Here is a 21,660-nt window from a genome sequence, read left to right as displayed (position 1 = left end):
TTACTGAAATGTTTGCAGTGAAAATGTGTTTGGTTAACTAACGTTCCCACAATGTTAGGGGATCATGGGAACCTTTTCAAAAAAAAAAATAATGTTCCTTCAACGTTGTGTATGCGTTAGGGTCAGGTCACTGAAAGGTTACATTTGAAGTTTTGGTTACTGCAGTTTTGCGTGAAGGTTAGGGTTAGATGTTGAGGGAAGGTTAGGGTTAGATGTTGAGGTTAGGGTTAGATGTTGAGGGAAGGTTAGGGTTAGATGTTGAGGGAAGGTTAGGGTTAGATGTTGAGGGAAGGTTAGGGTTAGATGTTGAGGGAAGGTTAGGGTTAGATGTTGAGGGAAGGTTAGGGTTAGATGTTGAGGTTAGGGTTAGATGTTGAGGTTAGGGTTAGATGTTGAGGGAAGGTTAGGGTTAGATGTTGAGGGAAGGTTAGGGTTAGATGTTGAGGGAAGGTTAGGGTTAGATGTTGAGGTTAGGGTTAGATGTTGAGGGAAGGTTAGGGTTAGATGTTGAGGGAAGGTTAGGGTTAGATGTTGAGGGAAGGTTAGGGTTAGATGTTGAGGGAAGGTTAGGGTTAGATGTTGAGGGAAGGTTAGGGTTAGATGTTGAGGGAAGGTTAGGGTTAGATGTTGAGGGAAGGTTAGGGTTAGATGTTGAGGTTAGGGTTAGATGTTGAGGGAAGGTTAGGGTTAGATGTTGAGGGAAGGTTAGGGTTAGATGTTGAGGGAAGGTTAGGGTTACAGTATAATGTTACAGGAGTGGGTATTGATACGATATTACTGATTATACTACTGATGTATTCTGACTTGTTACACACACACACACACACTACCACACACACACTACCACACACACACTACCACACACACACACTACACCACACACACTACCACACACACACACTACACCACACACACACTACCACACACACACACTACAACACACACACTACCACACACACACACTACACCACACACACTACCACACACACACACTACACCACACACACTACCACACACACACACTACCACACACACACACTACCACACACACACACACACACTACCACACACACACACTACCACACACACACACACACTACCACACACACACACTACCACACACACACACTACCACACACACACACTACCACACACACCCTACCACTACCACACCCTACCACTACCACTACCACACCCTACCACTACCACACACACACACACTACCACACACACTACACCACACTACACCACACACACTACACCACCACACCCTACCACTACCACACCCTACCACTGATTCATTTATATAGACTACTCAGCTTTCTATCTCTACCTGTGTGTGTTTTGTGGTTAAACGTTTTACCTACCTACCGATCAGACCTGGGGTTCAAATACTTTTTTTTTTTAAATAATTTGAAATGATTTGAGAGTTTGCTTCAGTCTGCCTCGAATGCCAGATGGCCAGGGTTTGTACTTTTGGGACTTTTCTATTTATTAATTTTTTTTAAACGTGGAGAAGCTCAATCAAGCCCAGATACTTTTTCAGAAAAAGTATGTCGAATAGTATTTGAACCCAGGTCTACTACCTGTACTTACACTGAGTGGACAAAACATTAAGAACACCTGCTCTTTCCATGACATAGACTGACCAGGTGAATCCAGGTGGAAGCTATGATCCCTTATTGATGTCACCTGTTAAATCCACTTCAATCAGTGTAGATGAAGGGGAGGAGACAGGTTAAAGAAGGAGTTTTAAGCCTTGCGACAATTGAGACATGGATTGTGTGTGTGTGCCATTCAGAGGGTGAATGAGCAAGACAAAATATTTAAGTGCTTTTGAACGAGGGAATGGTAGTAGGTGCCAGGCGCACCGGTTTGTGTCAAGAACTGCAACGCTGCTGGGTTTTTCAGTTTCCCGTATTTATCAAGAATGATCCACCAGCCAACCTGACACAACTGTAGGAAGCATTGTAGTCCACATGGGCCGGTATCCCTGTGGAACGCTTTCAACACTTTGTAGAGTCCATGTCCCGACGAATTGAGGGTGTTCTGAGGGCAAAAGTTTGGTGTAATCAACATTAGGAAGGTGTTCTTAATATTTAGTATGCTAGGTACTCAACATTAGGAAGGTGTTCTTAATATTTAGTATGCTCAGTAGTCAACATTAGGAAGGTGTTCTTAATATTTAGTATGCTAGGTAGTCAACATTAGGAAGGTGTTCTTAATATTTAGTATGCTAGGTAGTCAACATTAGGAAGGTGTTCTTAATATTTAGTATGCTCAGTAGTCAACATTAGGAAGGAAGGTGTTCTTAATATTTAGTATGCTCAGTAGTCAACATTAGGAAGGTGTTCTTAATATTTAGTATGCTAGGTACTCAACATTAGGAAGGTGTTCTTAATATTTAGTATGCTAGGTAGTCAACATTAGGAAGGTGTTCTTAATATTTAGTATGCTAGGTAGTCAACATTAGGAAGGTGTTCTTAATATTTAGTATGCTAGGTACTCAACATTAGGAAGGTGTTCTTAATTTTTAGAATGCTCGGTACTCAACATTAGGAAGGTGTTCTTAATATTTAGTATGCTCGGTACTCAACATTAGGAAGGTGTTCTTAATATTTAGTATGCTAGGTACTCAACATTAGGAAGGTGTTCTTAATATTTAGTATGCTCAGTAGTCAACATTAGGAAGGTGTTCTTAATATTTGGTATACTCAGTGTACAGGTGTATTTTATGTGTTCTATTCATATGAAGGGGGGAGATATGGTATTCGTCCCAAACAGCACCCTATTCCCTATATAGTGCACTAACTACTAGAGTACCATTTGAGACGGCTACCATTTTAAGTTGATTCTAACAACATGATCAGGGTACTGGTTTGCCTCTTGGTTTTATGTTGAAACGATTAACAGTTTTTTTTTATTTATTCATAACGATATTGTTACTGGCTGCGTCCTTGTCCCGAAATGGCACCCTTTATTCCCTATTTAGTGCACTACTTTTGACCAGAGCCCCTACGGTGCATTCTGTAGGGAATAGGGCGCCGTTAGGGATACAGCCTCGTTTTTTGGGGAAAATCTTGATTTTTGTTTTGTTGACAGCGGAGTGGAATGTATATATGTGTACAGAGGAGAAATCATGTTTCATGATAACGTTTACATTTATTAATATATTGATATTTACTGTGGATCTGTCCCAAATGGCACTCTATTCCCAATTTTAGTGCACTACTTTTAAAGGGAATAGAGTGCCATTTTGGACGTATTGTGTGTGTATCTCTGACTGTGAACTACAATTTGTTTGTTTTCTATATGCTGCTGCGACTACTGCATTATGTGGAAGTAAAATAACATTTTAAAATCTGGTATTTATTTTGTGTGAGGAGTGAAATGACATGTTTTATATTTTCCAAAAACATATTTTTTTTTTTTTTTAGCATTTTTTTTTATTTACATCGGATAGAAAAATCCTGGTCCCGGAGAACCGTAGCCCCATTTCGTGTTCTTAACGACCTGGAAGACCAGGTGTGTTGAATTTTAGGCAATCACCGAACTGATCAATTAGCTCGGTCCGTCAGGTGTGGCGCTGTTATGAGAATTATGTTCTCAATGTTAACTTCAATTAAAATACTCAAGTCTGCCACCCAGAATGTGTAAGATTCTGGTTGAATAACACAGGCGGAGGCGCGGATTACAAGAATCAGAAGTGTTTTTATTCACGAGGGCGCTCTGAAGTCCATTGTACGGAGACATCGATTTATGTACCACTTCTTATTTACGCACACACATTACACACAAACATTAAGGCCCCAGATCTCTTAACACTGTAGATCATTACCCAGCCGACAGATTCATTCCTCTGAGATTAGGGGAAACCTTGAGGGGAACTCCCTCTCATATCTTAAACCCTCAAGAGTTCAAGCTAGGTCAGGTCAACCACAGTTTAACAGTTCTTGGTGTTTTCCTTAAACACACAGACACACATTCTTCTCTTACCCTAGTCCAACCTTGTTAGACTTAGGCTTAAACCCTTTTAGTTACTCATTCTACAAGCTATATAGACCATATCCCTAATAGTTAAGTCTCAGGGTAGAATTATTTAATCATTACATTCAAACCTATAAATCCCTTTTACAGGCGCCCAGTTGGAACGGACTACCTGCAGTACTACAGGAACAGAATTGCCTACCCCTGTCATACAGAGTAGTGAGGAAGAGCTGTATGGACCATTCTTGTCCGGAAGTCATTTAGCCATTCCATTGTAGCCAACGGCGCTCTGTAGAGTTGATATTTTCTCGAGTTTTCTTGTGTGAATTAACTCGTGACATTCCTGGATTACTCATTTATATTAATAAAGTTCTGATTTTAATAAACCAATACGATAGTTATTTGATTAAAAAATGTTTTTAAAAGAGGTTGGTGGGGATAGGTTGTCCGTTGTCACAGTTCCAAGACCAGTCAGAAACGTCCAGCTAAACCCTACGCCAATGACGCCGGTGGATCTCATAACTGACCTTGGATCTACGTTTAAGTAGCAATGATATATCCTTCGCCGCCGTTGTCTTCCGACACAACAGGAAGCTCGAACCAGTCATAGCAATTCAAGGTTCTTTACAGATAATTTCTTAGTTACGTTGATTTGAGTAACACTTCATTTTAAGGCGTCATTTATTATAGATTAATTATACAAGTATTGTAAAAACGTTTTTATTTAATCTTTTAACTGTAATAACGTGTAACTGGTGGTGTAGTTGCAGTTTTTAATTAGAGGTAAAACAACAAATGCTTCTTACGATGCTTGTTGCAAATGGGCAAAAGTTTTCACTAAATTCACACATTTTTAAGGGTTAGTTTCTTCTCAGCTGCAACCGATTCAGTAATAACGGGCACAAGGTTGTAATCGCTTGTGGACAGATGCGCTGGGTGTCTGAGATTTAAAGTTTTGAGGCTATAATTTACCTACCTGTGAATGAACACTCTTCATAATCTCCACTCAATGTTGTTGCCAGCACTTGCCCCCCCAAAAAAATGTACCATCGAGGTCAACTTGGTTTACAAAATCAGATGTACAGAGCTGTGAAAAAGTATTTTCCCCCTTTCTGATTTTCTCTGTCAAATCTTCAACCAAAACCTAATATTGCCATTTCCCACCTGGATAAAAGGAACATCTATGTGAGAATGTTGTTCATTGACTACAGCTCAGCGTTCAACACCATAGTCCCTCAAAGCTCATCACTAAGCTAAGGACCCTGGGACTAAACACCTCCCCTGCAACTGGATCCTGGACTTCCTGACGGGCCGCCCCAGGTGGTGAGGGTAGGTAACAACACATCCGCCTCGCTGATCCTCAACACGGGGACCTCTCAGGGGTGCGTGCTCAGTCCCCTCCTGTTCTACCTGTTCACTCATGACTGCACAGTCAGGCACGACTCCAACACCATCATTAAGTTTGCCGATGACACAACAGCGGTAGGCCTGATCACCGACAACGACGACACAGCCTATAGGGAGGAGGTCAGAGACCTGGCCGTGTGGTGCCAGGACAACAACCTCTCCCTCAACATGATCAAGACAAAGGAGATGATTGTGGACTACAGGAAAAGGAGGACCAAGCACACCCCCATTCTCATCAACGGGGCTGTAGTGGAGCAGGTTGAGAGCTTCAACTTCCTTGGTGTCCACATCACCAACAAATTATCATGGTCCAAACACACCAAGACAGTCGTGAAGAGGGCATGACAAAGCCCATTTCCCCTCAGGAGACTGAAAATATTTGGCGTGGGTCCTGAGATCCTCAAAAGGTTCTACAGCTGCACCATCGAGAGCATCCTGACTGGTTGCATCACTGCCTGGTACGGCAACTGCTTGGCCTCCAACCGCAAGGCACTTCAGAGGGTAGTGCGAACGGCCCAGTACATCACTGGGGCCAAGCTTCCAGCCATCCAGGACCTCTATACCAGGTGGTGTCAGAGGAAGGCCCTAAATATTGTTAAAGACCCCAGCCACCCTAGTCATACACTGTTCTCTCTGCTACCGCACGGCAAGCGGTACCGGAGCGCCAAGTCTAGGTCCAAGAGGCTTCTAAACAGCTTCTAGCCCCAAGCCATAAGACTCCTGAACATCTAGTCAAATGGCTACCCAGACTATTTGCAGTGCCCCCCCTCTTTACACCACTGCCACTCTCTGTTGTCATCTATGCATAGTCACTTTAATAACTCTACCTACATGTACATACTACCTCAAATAACCGGTGCCTCTGCACATTGACTCTGTACCAGTACACCCCTGTATATAGTCTCACTATTGTTATTTCACTGCTGCTCTTTATTTACTTGTTAGTTTTATCTCTTATTCTTATCTCTATTTTTGTAAACTGTAATGTTGGTTAGGGGCTCGTAAGTAAGCATTCCACTGTAAGGTCTACACCTGTTGTATTCAGCGCATGTGACTAATAAAATTTGAATTGACTTCTAATTATATACCTGATGTTACCAGTGAATGCAGTTTTTGTGAACTAGAAACTGAATCTATTGAACACTTATTCTGTCATTGTTTATATAGTGAAGTGTTCTGGACTGATGTAAAACTATATCTTGGCAACAAAATGCATAAAACCATTGAAATATCTAAGTTTGACATATTCTTTTACTACACTGATTCCACAATTGAAATGTATGTCATAAATCTCTATTTTTTTTAGGGACATTTTTCATACACAAATCAAAATGTATGAAGAAAAAGCCCCTTTTCTTATTTAAAATAAATCTGATTTGGACTTTTTAGAGTAATTAAAACGTTTAACAAAACAAAATGTCAACAAAATGTATTTGCTACATGCCTGTATTTCAATTGATTTGAATTATTATATTAAAACATTTTGCTTCCTGGTTTCCGTGATCATGTGACAAGAGTGTTTTTTTTGGTTGTTGTTTTTTTTTGCTTTCTTCTTCCTGGTTTCCGTGATCATGTGACAAGAGTGTTTTTTTGTTGTTGTTTTTTTTTGCTTCCTTCTTCCTGGTTTCCGTGATCATGTGAATACTTCAGCTAACAAGGTTCACTCAGCCGTCCCGGCCATACACACTACCCCAGTTTGAGTACTCGACACCCCGCTACAACCTGCGCTGGTTCCCACTAGCTACGCTAATGGCGGATGGAGAGCGTAGCCCGTTGCTTTCGGACCAGCACGACGGGACGAATGGTCCCGTCTCGTATGACTTTCCCCCGAGGCCACAGAGTGAGTAGTTATAACAACAGCTGGCATTGGCTATGTTACTTAGCTGGCTAGCTAACAACAATAGCTAACTACCTAGCTAGCAACAGTAGCTAACTACCTAGCTAGCAACAGTAGCTAACTACCTAGCTAGCAACAGTAGCTAACTACCTAGCTAGCAACAGTAGCTAACAACAACAGTTAACTACCTAGCTAGCAACAGTAGCTAACTACCTAGCTAACAACATTAGTTAACTACCTAGCTAGCAACAGTAGCTAACTACCTAGCTAGCAACAGTAGCTAACTAGCTCGCTAAGGTCAACTAGCTAGCTTAGCGTGATGCACTATAAGCTGTCTAGTTAGCTAGTTTATTAACAACTCGGCTATTTACAGTTTTGTTCCCCGTAGCTACTAGCTGGCTGAATAGTAACTAACGTTACCTAGTGGAAGAGGGTATCTGTCCATCAATAACAACTGATTTCACTTCCTTATTCTATTTCTAGACAGTCATGTGTACTCAGAAGTGAAAGCTTTTGTGTGAACGAATCATTCCCCCTTTTTTTTTTTTGTATTTCCTGTCATTCTATCTCTCAACCCCCATATCCTTTCTCTGCCTTTCTTCCCGTAAAATATATTACCCACCTCTCTCCTCCTGTCCTCTACCCCAGGTTTTCCTCCATTCCTCAGCCCCAGTGCCCCCCCTCCGGTCCTGTTCGGTGAAGCCCCCCCTCCCTACTCTCCCCTGGGCAGCCCAGACATTGGCAGCTCTCCCATCATCAGTTGTAGGTAGGTAGCCCAGCAACACACACACACTCTTTCACTCTATACATCCTACCTCAGCAGCTAAGCAGATGAACCTGTAGCTGAGATGTTGTCCTTTTTGAATCCCTGGCCGGGGACTGGATAAACGGGGTTAAACATTTTAGCTGAAGGCAAAATCTGTTGTTTTGCTGTAACATTTGGACAATAAAGTTGTATTGTACTGTATTTATAGGGTATGTCAGAGTGCCATCAACGTGGAGGGAAAGACACACCAACACGTAGTCAAGTGTGTCATCTGCAATGAGGCTACGGTGAGCAGAATGCACACACAGTTCAAATCAAATACAAATTAATTTATATAGCCCTTCTTACATCAGCTGATGTCACAAAGTGCTGTACAGAAACCCAGCCTAAAACCCCCCAAACAGCAGGCAATGCAGGTGTAGAAGCACGGTGGCTAGGAAAAAACTCCCTAGAAAGGCCAAAACCTAGGAAGAAACCTAGAGAGGAACCAGGCTATGAGGGGTGGCCAGTCCTCTTCTGGCTGTTCTATCTACTTACAACACACACTGATGGAAGGATACTATTAACAGGTTATCAGAACTAACTCTTATATCAACGTCTGTCTCCCTCTCTCTCTCTCTCTCTCTCTCTCTCTCTCTCTCTCTCTCTCTGTGTCTCTCTCTCTCTCTTTCTCTGTCTCTCTCTGTCTCTCTCTCTCTCTCTCTCTCTCTCTCTCTCTCTCTGTCTCTCTCTGTCTCTCTCTGTCTCTCTCTGTCTCTCTGTCTCTCTCTCTCTCTCTGTCTCTCTCTGTGTCTCTCTCTCTCTCTCTCTCTCTCTCTCTCTCTCTCTCTCTAGCCTATAAAGAATGCTCCGGCAGGGAAGAAGTATGTGCGCTGTCCCTGTAACTGTCTCCTCATCTGTAAAGTCACCTCACAGAGGATCGCCTGTCCCCGACTTTACTGGTGAGAGAGAGATGGACATAGGGGACATAAAGACAAGGTAGAGAGAGAGAGCACCGAGGTAGAGAGAAAGGAAGTGGAATGTGACGGGCTAGAGAGAGAAAGGACAAGATTTGGTTGGGAGAGGGAGAAGAGTCTAGGCTAGAGTCCATTCTGTTACTGGTCTAGAGTCCATTCTGTTACTGGTCTAGGCTAGAGTCCATTGTGTTACTGGTCTAGAGTCCATTCTGTTACTGGTCTAGAGTCCATTCTGTTACTGGTCTAGGCTAGAGTCCATTCTGTTACTGGTCTAGAGTCCATTCTGTTACTGGTCTAGAGTCCATTCTGTTACTGGTCTAGAGTCCATTCTGTTACTGGTCTAGAGTCCATTCTGTTACTGGTCTAGAGTCCATTCTGTTACTGGTCTAGAGTCCATTCTGTTACTGGTCTAGAGTCCATTCTGTTACTGGTCTAGAGTCCATTCTGTTACTGGTCTAGAGTCCATTCTGTTACTGGTCTAGAGTCCATTCTGTTACTGGTCTAGAGTCCATTCTGTTACTGGTCTAGAGTCCATTCTGTTACTGGTCTAGAGTCCATTCTGTTACTGGTCTAGAGTCCATTCTGTTACTGGTCTAGAGTCCATTCTGTTACTGGTCTAGAGTCCATTCTGTTACTGGTCTAGAGTCCATTCTGTTACTGGTCTAGAGTCCATTCTGTTACTGGTCTAGGCTAGAGTCCATTCTGTTACTGGTCTAGAGTCCATTCTGTTACTGGTCTAGAGTCCATTCTGTTACTGGTCTAGAGTCCATTCTGTTACTGGTCTAGAGTCCATTCTGTTACTGGTCTAGAGTCCATTCTGTTACTGGTCTAGAGTCCATTCTGTTACTGGTCTAGAGTCCATTCTGTTACTGGTCTAGAGTCCATTCTGTTACTGGTCTAGAGTCCATTCTGTTACTGGTCTAGAGTCCATTCTGTTACTGGTCTAGAGTCCATTCTGTTACTGGTCTAGAGTCCATTCTGTTACTGGTCTAGAGTCCATTCTGTTACTGGTCTAGAGTCCATTCTGTTACTGGTCTAGAGTCCATTCTGTTACTGGTCTAGAGTCCATTCTGTTACTGGTCTAGAGTCCATTCTGTTACTGGTCTAGAGTCCATTCTGTTACTGGTCTAGAGTCCATTCTGTTACTGGTCTAGAGTCCATTCTGTTACTGGTCTAGAGTCCATTCTGTTACTGGTCTAGAGTCCATTCTGTTACTGGTCTAGAGTCCATTCTGTTACTGGTCTAGAGTCCATTCTGTTACTGGTCTAGAGTCCATTCTGTTACTGGTCTAGAGTCCATTCTGTTACTGGTCTAGAGTCCATTCTGTTACTGGTCTAGAGTCCATTCTGTTACTGGTCTAGAGTCCATTCTGTTACTGGTCTAGAGTCCATTCTGTTACTGGTCTAGAGTCCATTCTGTTACTGGTCTAGGCTAGAGTCCATTCTGTTACTGGTCTAGAGTCCATTCTGTTACTGGTCTAGAGTCCATTCTGTTTGGTGTGTCGGTGGTTAAGGATTGTAACTGATCGTGTGTGTGTGTGTGTGTGTGTGTGTGTGTGTGTTCGTTCGTTCGTTCCAGTAAGCGTGTCATGAACTTGGGTCTGGTACATGCTGCAGGGTCGGGTTCAGACAGTCCAGAACCTCAACAACTCGCTGGGGTCAGAGTGGTCTGTGGACACTGCAGAAACACATTCCTGGTAGGACCATCTGTCTGTCTGTCTCTCTCTGTCTGTCTGAGGGAAGGGGGGGGTAGTAGTAGTGGTGTAAACTAACTGTGTGTGTTTTCAGTGGACTGAGTTCTCAGACAGAACGTTAGCCAGATGTCCCCACTGCAGAAAAGTGTGAGTCTATATTACCATCTCACGTCAGCTTATTCCTGTTACCGATCTTCAACTCTGTTCCTGTACTGACTTCCTGTTTATCTCTATTGCAGCTCTTCTGTTGGCCGGGCGGTACCCCAGGAGGCGGGGCTTGTGGTGTTTCCTGTTGTTTTTGGTTTTCTCCGGCGGCACGGCAGGACTAGTGGTGAGTTTAGTTTATGAACATACGATTTCAGTCACAAACGTGTGTGTGTGTGTGTGTATAAGCATCTGTAGGTGGGAACATGGAAGCCAGAGGGAACTATGCCTAGTACTCTAACCTCTCTCTTTTTCACATCTCTGTTTCTCCTCTGTTACGTTCTCTCTCTGTTTCCCCCCCCCTCTCTCTCTCTATATATATTATCTGTCTAGGTGGGAACATGTAAACCAGCCTCTCTCTCTCTCTCTGTGTTTCTCTGTCTAGGTGGGAACATGTAAACCAGCCTCTCTCTCTCTCTCTCTCTCTCTCTCTCTCTCTCTCTGTGTGTTTCTCTGTCTAGGTGGGAACATGTAAACCAGCCTCTCTCTCTCTCTCTCTCTCTCTCTCTCTCTCTCTGTGTTTCTCTGTCTAGGTGGGAACATGTAAACCAGCCTCTCTCTCTCTCTCTCTCTCTGTGTTTCTCTGTCTAGGTGGTAACATGTAAACCAGCCTCTCTCTCTCTCTCTCTCTCTCTGTGTTTCTCTGTCTAGGTGGTAACATGTAAACCAGCCTCTCTCTCTCTCTGTGTGTTTCTCTGTCTAGGTGGGAACATGTAAACCAGCCTCTCTCTCTCTCTGTGTTTCTCTGTCTAGGTGGGAACATGTAAACCAGCCTCTCTCTCTCTCTCTCTCTCTCTGTGTTTCTCTGTCTAGGTGGGAACATGTAAACCAGCCTCTCTCTCTCTCTCTGTGTTTCTCTGTCTAGGTGGTAACATGTAAACCAGCCTCTCTCTCTCTGTGTTTCTCTGTCTAGGTGGTAACATGTAAACCAGCCTCTCTCTCTCTGTGTTTCTCTGTCTAGGTGGGAACATGTAAACCAGCCTCTCTCTCTCTCTCTCTCTGTGTTTCTCTGTCTAGGTGGGAACATGTAAACCAGCCTCTCTCTCTCTCTCTCTCTCTCTGTGTTTCTCTGTCTAGGTGGGAACATGTAAACCAGCCTCTCTCTCTCTCTCTGTGTTTCTCTGTCTAGGTGGTAACATGTAAACCAGCCTCTCTCTCTCTGTGTTTCTCTGTCTAGGTGGTAACATGTAAACCAGCCTCTCTCTCTCTGTGTTTCTCTGTCTAGGTGGGAACATGTAAACCAGCCTCTCTCTCTCTGTGTTTCTCTGTCTAGGTGGGAACATGTAAACCAGCCTCTCTCTCTCTCTCTCTGTGTTTCTCTGTCTAGGTGGGAACGTGTAAACCAGCCTCTCTCTCTCTCTGTGTTTCTCTGTCTAGGTGGGAACGTGTAAACCAGCCTCTCTCTCTCTCTCTCTCTGTGTGTTTCTCTGTCTAGGTGGTAACATGTAAACCAGCCTCTCTCTCTCTCTCTCTCTGTGTGTTTCTCTGTCTAGGTGGGAACATGTAAACCAGCCTCTCTCTCTCTCTCTGTGTTTCTCTGTCTAGGTGGTAACATGTAAACCAGCCTCTCTCTCTCTCTCTGTGTTTCTCTGTCTAGGTGGGAACATGTAAACCAGCCTCTCTCTCTCTCTCTGTGTTTCTCTGTCTAGGTGGGAACATGTAAACCAGCCTCTCTCTCTCTCTCTCTCTCTCTCTGTGTTTCTCTGTCTAGGTGGTAACATGTAAACCAGCCTCTCTCTCTCTGTGTTTCTCTGTCTAGGTGGTAACATGTAAACCAGCCTCTCTCTCTCTCTCTGTGTTTCTCTGTCTAGGTGGGAACATGTAAACCAGCCTCTCTCTCTCTCTCTCTGTGTTTCTCTGTCTAGGTGGGAACATGTAAACCAGCCTCTCTCTCTCTGTGTTTCTCTGTCTAGGTGGGAACATGTAAACCAGCCTCTCTCTCTCTCTGTGTTTCTCTGTCTAGGTGGGAACGTGTAAACCAGCCTCTCTCTCTCTGTGTTTCTCTGTCTAGGTGGGAACATGTAAACCAGCCTCTCTCTCTCTCTCTCTCTCTCTCTGTGTTTCTCTGTCTAGGTGGGAACATGTAAAGCAGCCTCTCTCTCTCTCTCTCTGTGTGTTTCTCTGTCTAGGTGGGAACATGTAAACCAGCCTCTATCTCTGTGTTTCTCTGTCTAGGTGGGAACATGTAAACCAGCCTCTCTCTCTCTGTGTTTCTCTGTCTAGGTGGGAACATGTAAACCAGCCTCTCTCTCTCTGTGTTTCTCTGTCTAGGTGGGAACATGTAAACCAGCCTCTCTCTCTCTGTGTTTCTCTGTCTAGGTGGGAACATGTAAACCAGCCTCTCTCTCTCTCTCTGTGTTGCTCTGTCTAGGTGGGAACATGTAAACCAGCCTCTCTCTCTCTGTGTTTCTCTGTCTAGGTGGGAACATGTAAACCAGCCTCTCTCTCTCTCTCTCTCTCTCTCGTCTCTCTCTCTCTCTCTCTCTCTCTCTCTCTCTCTCTCTCTCTCTCTCTCTCTCTCTCTCTCTCTCTCTCTCTCTCTGTGTTTCTCTGTCTAGGTGGTAACATGTAAACCAGCCTCTCTCTCTCTCTCTCTCTCTCTCTGTGTTTCTCTGTCTAGGTAGGAACATGTAAACCAGCCTCTCTCTCTCTCTGTGTTTCTCTGTCTAGGTGGTAACATGTAAACCAGCCTCTCTCTCTCTGTGTTTCTCTGTCTAGGTGGGAACATGTAAACCAGCCTCTCTCTCTCTCTCTCTCTCTCTCTCTCTCTCTCTCTCTCTCTCTCTCTCTCTCTCTCTCTCTCTGTGTTTCTCTGTCTAGGTGGTAACATGTAAACCAGCCTCTCTCTCTCTGTGTTTCTCTGTCTAGGTGGGAACATGTAAACCAGCCTCTCTCTCTCTCTCTCTCTCTCTCTCTCTGTGTGTTTCTCTGTCTAGGTGGGAACATGTAAACCAGCCTCTCTCTCTCTGTGTTTCTCTGTCTAGGTGGGAACATGTAAACCAGCCTCTCTCTCTCTCTCTCTGTGTTTCTCTGTCTAGGTGGGAACATGTAAACCAGCCTCTCTCTCTCTCTCTCTCTGTGTTTCTCTGTCTAGGTGGGAACATGTAAACCAGCCTCTCTCTCTCTCTCTCTCTCTCTCTCTCTGTGTGTTTCTCTGTCTAGGTGGGAACATGTAAACCAGCCTCTCTCTCTCTCTCTCTCTCTGTGTTTCTCTGTCTAGGTGGGAACGTGTAAACCAGCCTCTCTCTCTCTCTGTGTTTCTCTGTCTAGGTGGGAACATGTAAACCAGCCTCTCTCTCTCTCTCTCTCTCTCTCTCTCTGTGTTTCTCTGTCTAGGTGGGAACATGTAAACCAGCCTCTCTCTCTCTCTCTCTCTCTCTGTTTCTCTGTCTAGGTGGGAACATGTAAACCAGCCTCTCTCTCTCTCTCTCTGTTTCTCTGTCTAGGTGGTAACATGTAAACCAGCCTCTCTCTCTCTCTCTCTCTCTCTCTCTCTCTGTGTTTCTCTGTCTAGGTGGTAACATGTAAACCAGCCTCTCTCTCTCTCTCTCTATGTGTATTCTCTGTCTAGGTGGTAACATGTAAACCAGCCTCTCTCTCTCTCTCTGTGTTTCTCTGTCTAGGTGGTAACATGTAAACCAGCCTCTCTCTCTCTCTCTCTGTGTGTTTCTCTGTCTAGGTGGTAACATGTAAACCAGCCTCTCTCTCTCTCTCTGTGTTTCTCTGTCTAGGTGGGAACATGTAAACCAGCCTCTCTCTCTCTGTGTTTCTCTGTCTAGGTGGGAACATGTAAACCAGCCTCTCTCTCTCTGTGTTTCTCTGTCTAGGTGGGAACATGTAAACCAGCCTCTCTCTCTCTCTCTCTCTGTGTTTCTCTGTCTAGGTGGGAACATGTAAACCAGCCTCTCTCTCTCTCTCTCTCTCTCTCTGTGTTTCTCTGTCTAGGTGGGAACATGTAAACCAGCCTCTCTCTCTCTCTGTGTTTCTCTGTCTAGGTGGTAACATGTAAACCAGCCTCTCTCTCTCTCTGTGTTTCTCTGTCTAGGTGGTAACATGTAAACCAGCCTCTCTCTCTCTGTGTTTCTCTGTCTAGGTGGTAACATGTAAACCAGCCTCTCTCTCTCTGTGTTTCTCTGTCTAGGTGGGAACGTGTAAACCAGCCTCTCTCTCTCTGTGTTTCTCTGTCTAGGTGGGAACGTGTAAACCAGCCTCTCTCTCTCTCTCTGTGTTTCTCTGTCTAGGTGGGAACATGTAAACCAGCCTCTCTCTCTCTCTCTCTCTCTGTGTTTCTCTGTCTAGGTGGGAACATGTAAACCAGCCTCTCTCTCTCTCTCTCTCTCTCTCGTGTTTCTCTGTCTAGGTGGGAACATGTAAACCAGCCTCTCTCTCTCTGTGTTTCTCTGTCTAGGTAGGAACGTGTAAACCAGCCCCTCTTTCTCTCTCTGTGTTTCTCTGTCTAGGTGGGAACATGTAAACCAGCCTCTCTCTCTCTCTGTGTTTCTCTGTCTAGGTGGGAACGTGTAAACCAGCCTCTCTCTCTCTCTGTGTGTTTCTCTGTCTAGGTGGGAACGTGTAAACCAGCCTCTCTCTCTCTCTGTGTTTCTCTGTCTAGGTGGGAACGTGTAAACCAGCCTCTCTCTCTCTCTCTGTGTTTCTCTGTCTAGGTGGGAACGTGTAAACCAGCCTCTATCTCTCTCTCTCTCTCTCTGTGTTTCTCTGTCTAGGTGGGAACGTGTAAACCAGCCTCTCTCTCTCTCTGTGTTTCTCTGTCTAGGTGGGAACGTGTAAACCAGCCTCTCACTCTCTCTGTGTGTTTCTCTGTCTAGGTGGGAACGTGTAAACCAGCCTCTCTCTCTCTCTCTGTGTTTCTCTGTCTAGGTGGGAACGTGTAAACCAGCCTCTATCTCTCTCTCTCTCTCTCTGTGTTTCTCTGTCTAGGTGGGAACGTGTAAACCAGCCTCTCTCTCTCTCTGTGTTTCTCTGTCTAGGTGGGAACGTGTAAACCAGCCTCTCTCTCTCTCTGTGTGTTTCTCTGTCTAGGTGGGAACGTGTAAACCAGCCTCTCTCTCTCTCTCTCTCTCTCTGTGTTTCTCTGTCTAGGTGGGAACGTGTAAACCAGCCTCTCTCTCTCTCTGTGTTTCTCTGTCTAGGTGGGAACGTGTAAACCAGCCTCTCTCTCTCTCTCTCTCTCTCTCTGTGTTTCTCTGTCTAGGTGGGAACATGTAAACCAGCCTCTCTCTCTCTCTGTGTTTCTCTGTCTAGGTGGGAACGTGTAAACCAGCCTCTCTCTCTCTGTGTTTCTCTGTCTAGGTGGGAACATGTAAACCAGCCTCTCTCTCTCTCTCTCTCTCTCTCTCTCTCTCTGTGTTTCTCTGTCTAGGTGGGAACATGTAAACCAGCCTCTCTCTCTCTCTGTGTTTCTCTGTCTAGGTGGGAACGTGTAAACCAGCCTCTCTCTCTCTCTCTGTGTTTCTCTGTCTAGGTGGGAACGTGTAAACCAGCCTCTATCTCTCTCTCTCTCTCTCTCTGTGTTTCTCTGTCTAGGTGGGAACGTGTAAACCAGCCTCTCTCTCTCTCTGTGTTTCTCTGTCTAGGTGGGAACGTGTAAACCAGCCTCTCTCTCTCTCTGTGTTTCTCTGTCTAGGTGGGAACGTGTAAACCAGCCTCTCTCTCTCTCTGTGTGTTTCTCTGTCTAGGTGGGAACGTGTAAACCAGCCTCTCTCTCTCTCTCTCTCTCTCTCTGTGTTTCTCTGTCTAGGTGGGAACGTGTAAACCAGCCTCTCTCTCTCTCTGTGTTTCTCTGTCTAGGTGGGAACGTGTAAACCAGCCTCTCTCTCTCTCTGTGTTTCTCTGTCTAGGTGGGAACGTGTAAACCAGCCTCTCTCTCTCTCTGTGTTTCTCTGTCTAGGTGGGAACGTGTAAACCAGCCTTGCTCCACAGAGGGATCTATGCCTCTTGGGTCTTCCTGATTCTCCTGGCTGTACTGAGCATGTGCAGAATGATCTATTGGGGCTGTCTGAAGATCAGCGAACCCGTCCAGAACATCACATAGAGCAGTGGTTCTCAAACTGACAGGGGCGGCACAGCTTTAAACTTACTCTTGAAAATTGTAATAGTAGAATGAGCAAGGTACAGTTTGTAAATTGGGTAGTACATTATCAGTACCTCTTGTCATTATAGACCTTAGAGAGAGATTAGTGTAACTTGTCAGAAATGTCCAGATCAGCTAGTCCATGTCAGATAACATTTCCTTAAGGTTTTGTTTAGGCCATTGATATTGTTGTACATTTTTATTTTTTTTGTCACTCAAATATCACATGAATATAGACATTAGAAATGGCAAAAATGTATAGAATTGCAACAACAACAAAATGCTTTAAATCTGCAACATTTTCTTTGCAAACACATGACAAAATGTGTAGAATTGCAGGAACTATACTTTAAACCTGCAACATTCTCTCCACCAACAAGAGGGAGGTGAATAGTTTGTGTTGTGAACAGTGCTTGTACCCATATTCTCTAGACGGGTTAAAACATTAGGGAAGCCCTGACATAGAGGGGAGGGGAACAGAGAGAGGTACGGTATAGGAAGGAGCGTGAGAACAAACGTTAACATGACCATGTCAAACTAGATCAAACTAGATCCAAACTGTCTAAACTGACTCCGTCTGGAATTTACTAACCGGTCTTAGGGGTTGTGTCCCAAATAGTACACTATTCACGATGCAGTGCACTCAACGTTTGCCCAGGGCCCTTATTCACTGTGTAGTACACTACTTTAGACCAGATACCTATAGGCTCTGTAATGCGCTATATAAATCTGTGGTCAAAAGCAGTGCACTATATAGGAAATATAGGGCTGAACCTTGGACTGGCTGTCTGGACCAGTAGTCCCCTACTGGACTGGACTGGCTGTCTGGACTAATAGTCCCCTACTGGACTGGACTGGCTGTCTGGACTAATAGTCCCCTACTGGACTGGACTGGCTGTCTGGACTAATAGTCCCCTACTGGACTGGCTGTCAGGACTAATAGTCCCCTACTGGACTGGACTGGCTGTCTGGACTAATAGTCCCCTACTGGACTGGCTGTCTGGACTAATAGTCCCCTACTGGACTGGCTGTCTGGACTAATAGTCCCCTACTGGACTGGCTGTCTGGACCAATAGTCCCCTACTGGACTGGCTGTCTGGACTAATAGTCCCCTACTGGACTGGCTGTCTGGACCAATAGTCCCCTACTGGACTGGACTGGCTGTCTGGACTAATAGTCCCCTACTGGACTGGCTGTCTGGACCAATAGTCCCCTACTGGACTGGCTGTCTGGACCAATAGTCCCCTACTGGACTGGACTGGCTGTCTGGACTAATAGTCCCCTACTGGACTGGCTGTCTGGACTAATAGTCCCCTACTGGACTGGCTGTCTGGACTAATAGTCCCCTACTGGACTGGCTGTTAGGACTAATAGTCCCCTACTGGACTGGCTGTTAGGACTAATAGTCCCCTACTGGACTGGCTGTTAGGACTAATAGTCCCCTACTGGACTGGCTGTCTGGACTAATAGTCCCCTACTGGACTGGCTGTCTGGACTAATAGTCCCCTACTGGACTGGCTGTTAGGACTAATAGTCCCCTACTGGACTGGACTGGCTGTCTGGACTAATAGTCCCCTACTGGACTGGCTGTTAGGACTAATAGTCCCCTACTGGACTGGCTGTCTGGACTAATAGTCCCCTACTGGACTGGCTGTCTGGACTAATAGTCCCCTACTGGACTGGCTGTCTGGACTAATAGTCCCCTACTGGACTGGCTGTCTGGACTAATAGTCCCCTACTGGACTGGCTGTTAGGACTAATAGTCCCCTACTGGACTGGCTGTCTGGACTAATAGTCCCCTACTGGACTGGCTGTCTGGACTAATAGTCCCCTACTGGACTGGCTGTCTGGACTAATAGTCCCCTACTGGACTGGCTGTTAGGACTAATAGTCCCCTACTGGACTGGCTGTCTGGACTAATAGTCCCCTACTGGACTGGCTGTCAGGACTAATAGTCCCCTACTGGACTGGCTGTCAGGACTAATAGTCCCCTACTGGACTGGACTGGCTGTTAGGACTAATAGTCCCCTACTGGACTGGCTGTCTGGACTAATAGTCCCCTACTGGACTGGCTGTCTGGACTAATAGTCCCCTACTGGACTGGACTGGCTGTTAGGACTAATAGTCCCCTACTGGACTGGCTGTCAGGACTAATAGTCCCCTACTGGACTGGCTGTCTGGACTAATAGTCCCCTACTGGACTGGCTGTCTGGTCTAATAGTCCCCTACTGGACTGGCTGTTAGGACTAATAGTCCCCTACTGGACTGGCTGTTAGGACTAATAGTCCCCTACTGGACTGGCTGTCTGGACTAATAGTCCCCTACTGGACTGGCTGTCTGGACTAATAGTCCCCTACTGGACTGGCTGTTAGGACTAATAGTCCCCTACTGGACTGGCTGTTAGGACTAATAGTCCCCTACTGGACTGGCTGTCTGGACTAATAGTCCCCTACTGGACTGGCTGTCTGGACTAATAGTCCCCTACTGGACTGGCTGTCAGGACTAATAGTCCCCTACTGGACTGGCTGTCTGGACTAATAGTCCCCTACTGGACTGGCTGTCAGGACTAATAGTCCCCTACTGGACTGGCTGTCTGGACTAATAGTCCCCTACTGGACTGGCTGTTAGGACTAATAGTCCCCTACTGGACTGGCTGTCAGGACTAATAGTCCCCTACTGGACTGGCTGTCAGGACTAATAGTCCCCTACTGGACTGGACTGGCTGTTAGGACTAATAGTCCCCTACTGGACTGGCTGTCTGGACTAATAGTCCCCTACTGGACTGGCTGTCTGGTCTAATAGTCCCCTACTGGACTGGCTGTCAGGACTAATAGTCCCCTACTGGACTGGACTGGCTGTCTGGACCAATAGTCCCCTACTGGACTGGCTGTCTGGACTAATAGTCCCCTACTGGACTGGCTGTTAGGACTAATAGTCCCCTACTGGACTGGCTGTCTGGACCAATAGTCCCCTACTGGACTGGCTGTTAGGACTAATAGTCCCCTACTGGACTGGCTGTCAGGACTAATAGTCCCCTACTGGACTGGCTGTCTGGTCTAATAGTCCCCTACTGGACTGGCTGTCTGGACTAATAGTCCCCTACTGGACTGGCTGTCAGGACTAATAGTCCCCTACTGGACTGGCTGTTAGGACTAATAGTCCCCTACTGGACTGGCTGTCTGGACTAATAGTCCCCTACTGGACTGGCTGTCTGGACTAATAGTCCCCTACTGGACTGGCTGTTAGGACTAATAGTCCCCTACTGGACTGGCTGTCTGGACTAATAGTCCCCTACTGGACTGGCTGTTAGGACTAATAGTCCCCTACTGGACTGGCTGTCAGGACTAATAGTCCCCTACTGGACTGGCTGTCTGGACTAATAGTCCCCTACTGGACTGGCTGTCTGGACTAATAGTCCCCTACTGGACTGGCTGTCTGGACTAATAGTCCCCTACTGGACTGGCTGTTAGGACTAATAGTCCCCTACTGGACTGGCTGTTAGGACTAATAGTCCCCTACTGGACTGGCTGTTAGGACTAATAGTCCCCTACTGGACTGGCTGTCTGGACTAATAGTCCCCTACTGGACTGGCTGTTAGGACTAATAGTCCCCTACTGGACTGGCTGTCTGGACTAATAGTCCCCTACTGGACTGGCTGTCTGGACTAATAGTCCCCTACTGGACTGGACTGGCTGTCTGGACTAATAGTCCCCTACTGGACTGGCTGTTAGGACTAATAGTCCCCTACTGGACTGGCTGTTAGGACTAATAGTCCCCTACTGGACTGGCTGTTAGGACTAATAGTCCCCTACTGGACTGGCTGTCTGGACTAATAGTCCCCTACTGGACTGGCTGTTAGGACTAATAGTCCCCTACTGGACTGGCTGTCAGGACTAATAGTCCCCTACTGGACTGGCTGTTAGGACTAATAGTCCCCTACTGGACTGGCTGTTAGGACTAATAGTCCCCTACTGGACTGGACTGGCTGTTAGGACTAATAGTCCCCTACTGGACTGGCTGTTAGGACTAATAGTCCCCTACTGGACTGGCTGTCTGGACCAATAGTCCCCTACTGGACTGGCTGTCAGGACTAATAGTCCCCTACTGGACTGGCTGTTAGGACTAATAGTCCCCTACTGGACTGGCTGTCAGGACTAATAGTCCCCTACTGGACTGGACTGGCTGTCTGGACTAATAGTCCCCTACTGGACTGGCTGTCTGGACTAATAGTCCCCTACTGGACTGGCTGTCTGGACTAATAGTCCCCTACTGGACTGGCTGTCAGGACTAATAGTCCCCTACTGGACTGGCTGTCTGGACTAATAGTCCCCTACTGGACTGGCTGTCAGGACTAATAGTCCCCTACTGGACTGGCTGTCTGGACTAATAGTCCCCTACTGGACTGGCTGTCAGGACTAATAGTCCCCTACTGGACTGGCTGTCAGGACTAATAGTCCCCTACTGGACTGGCTGTCTGGACTAATAGTCCCCTACTGGACTGGCTGTCTGGTCTAATAGTCCCCTACTGGACTGGACTGGCTGTCTGGACTAATAGTCCCCTACTGGACTGGCTGTCAGGACTAATAGTCCCCTACTGGACTGGCTGTCAGGACTAATAGTCCCCTACTGGACTGGCTGTCTGGACTAATAGTCCCCTACTGGACTGGCTGTCTGGACTAATAGTCCCCTACTGGACTGGCTGTCTGGACTAATAGTCCC

General features: G+C 46.0%; 1 long non-coding RNA gene and 1 pseudogene across 1 annotated transcript; both read left to right on the top strand.

Annotated features, from left to right (window-relative positions):
- The first annotated feature begins 3,415 nt into the window (after window positions 1-3,415).
- On the top strand, window positions 3,416-4,377 carry LOC123739472 (uncharacterized). Its single transcript, XR_006767718.1, has 2 exons — window positions 3,416-3,525; window positions 4,138-4,377. It is a non-coding gene; the product is annotated as an uncharacterized lncRNA (long non-coding RNA).
- A 2,577-nt stretch (window positions 4,378-6,954) lies between these two features.
- LOC106608438 (type I phosphatidylinositol 4,5-bisphosphate 4-phosphatase-A-like) lies at window positions 6,955-17,889 on the top strand (annotated as a pseudogene).
- Window positions 17,890-21,660: the final 3,771 nt, after the last annotated feature.

The sequence above is a fragment of the Salmo salar genome, unplaced genomic scaffold (genome assembly GCF_905237065.1).
Source record: "Salmo salar unplaced genomic scaffold, Ssal_v3.1, whole genome shotgun sequence".
Lineage (NCBI taxonomy): Eukaryota > Metazoa > Chordata > Actinopteri > Salmoniformes > Salmonidae > Salmo > Salmo salar.
This window is presented reverse-complemented; position numbering and strand designations above follow the sequence as displayed.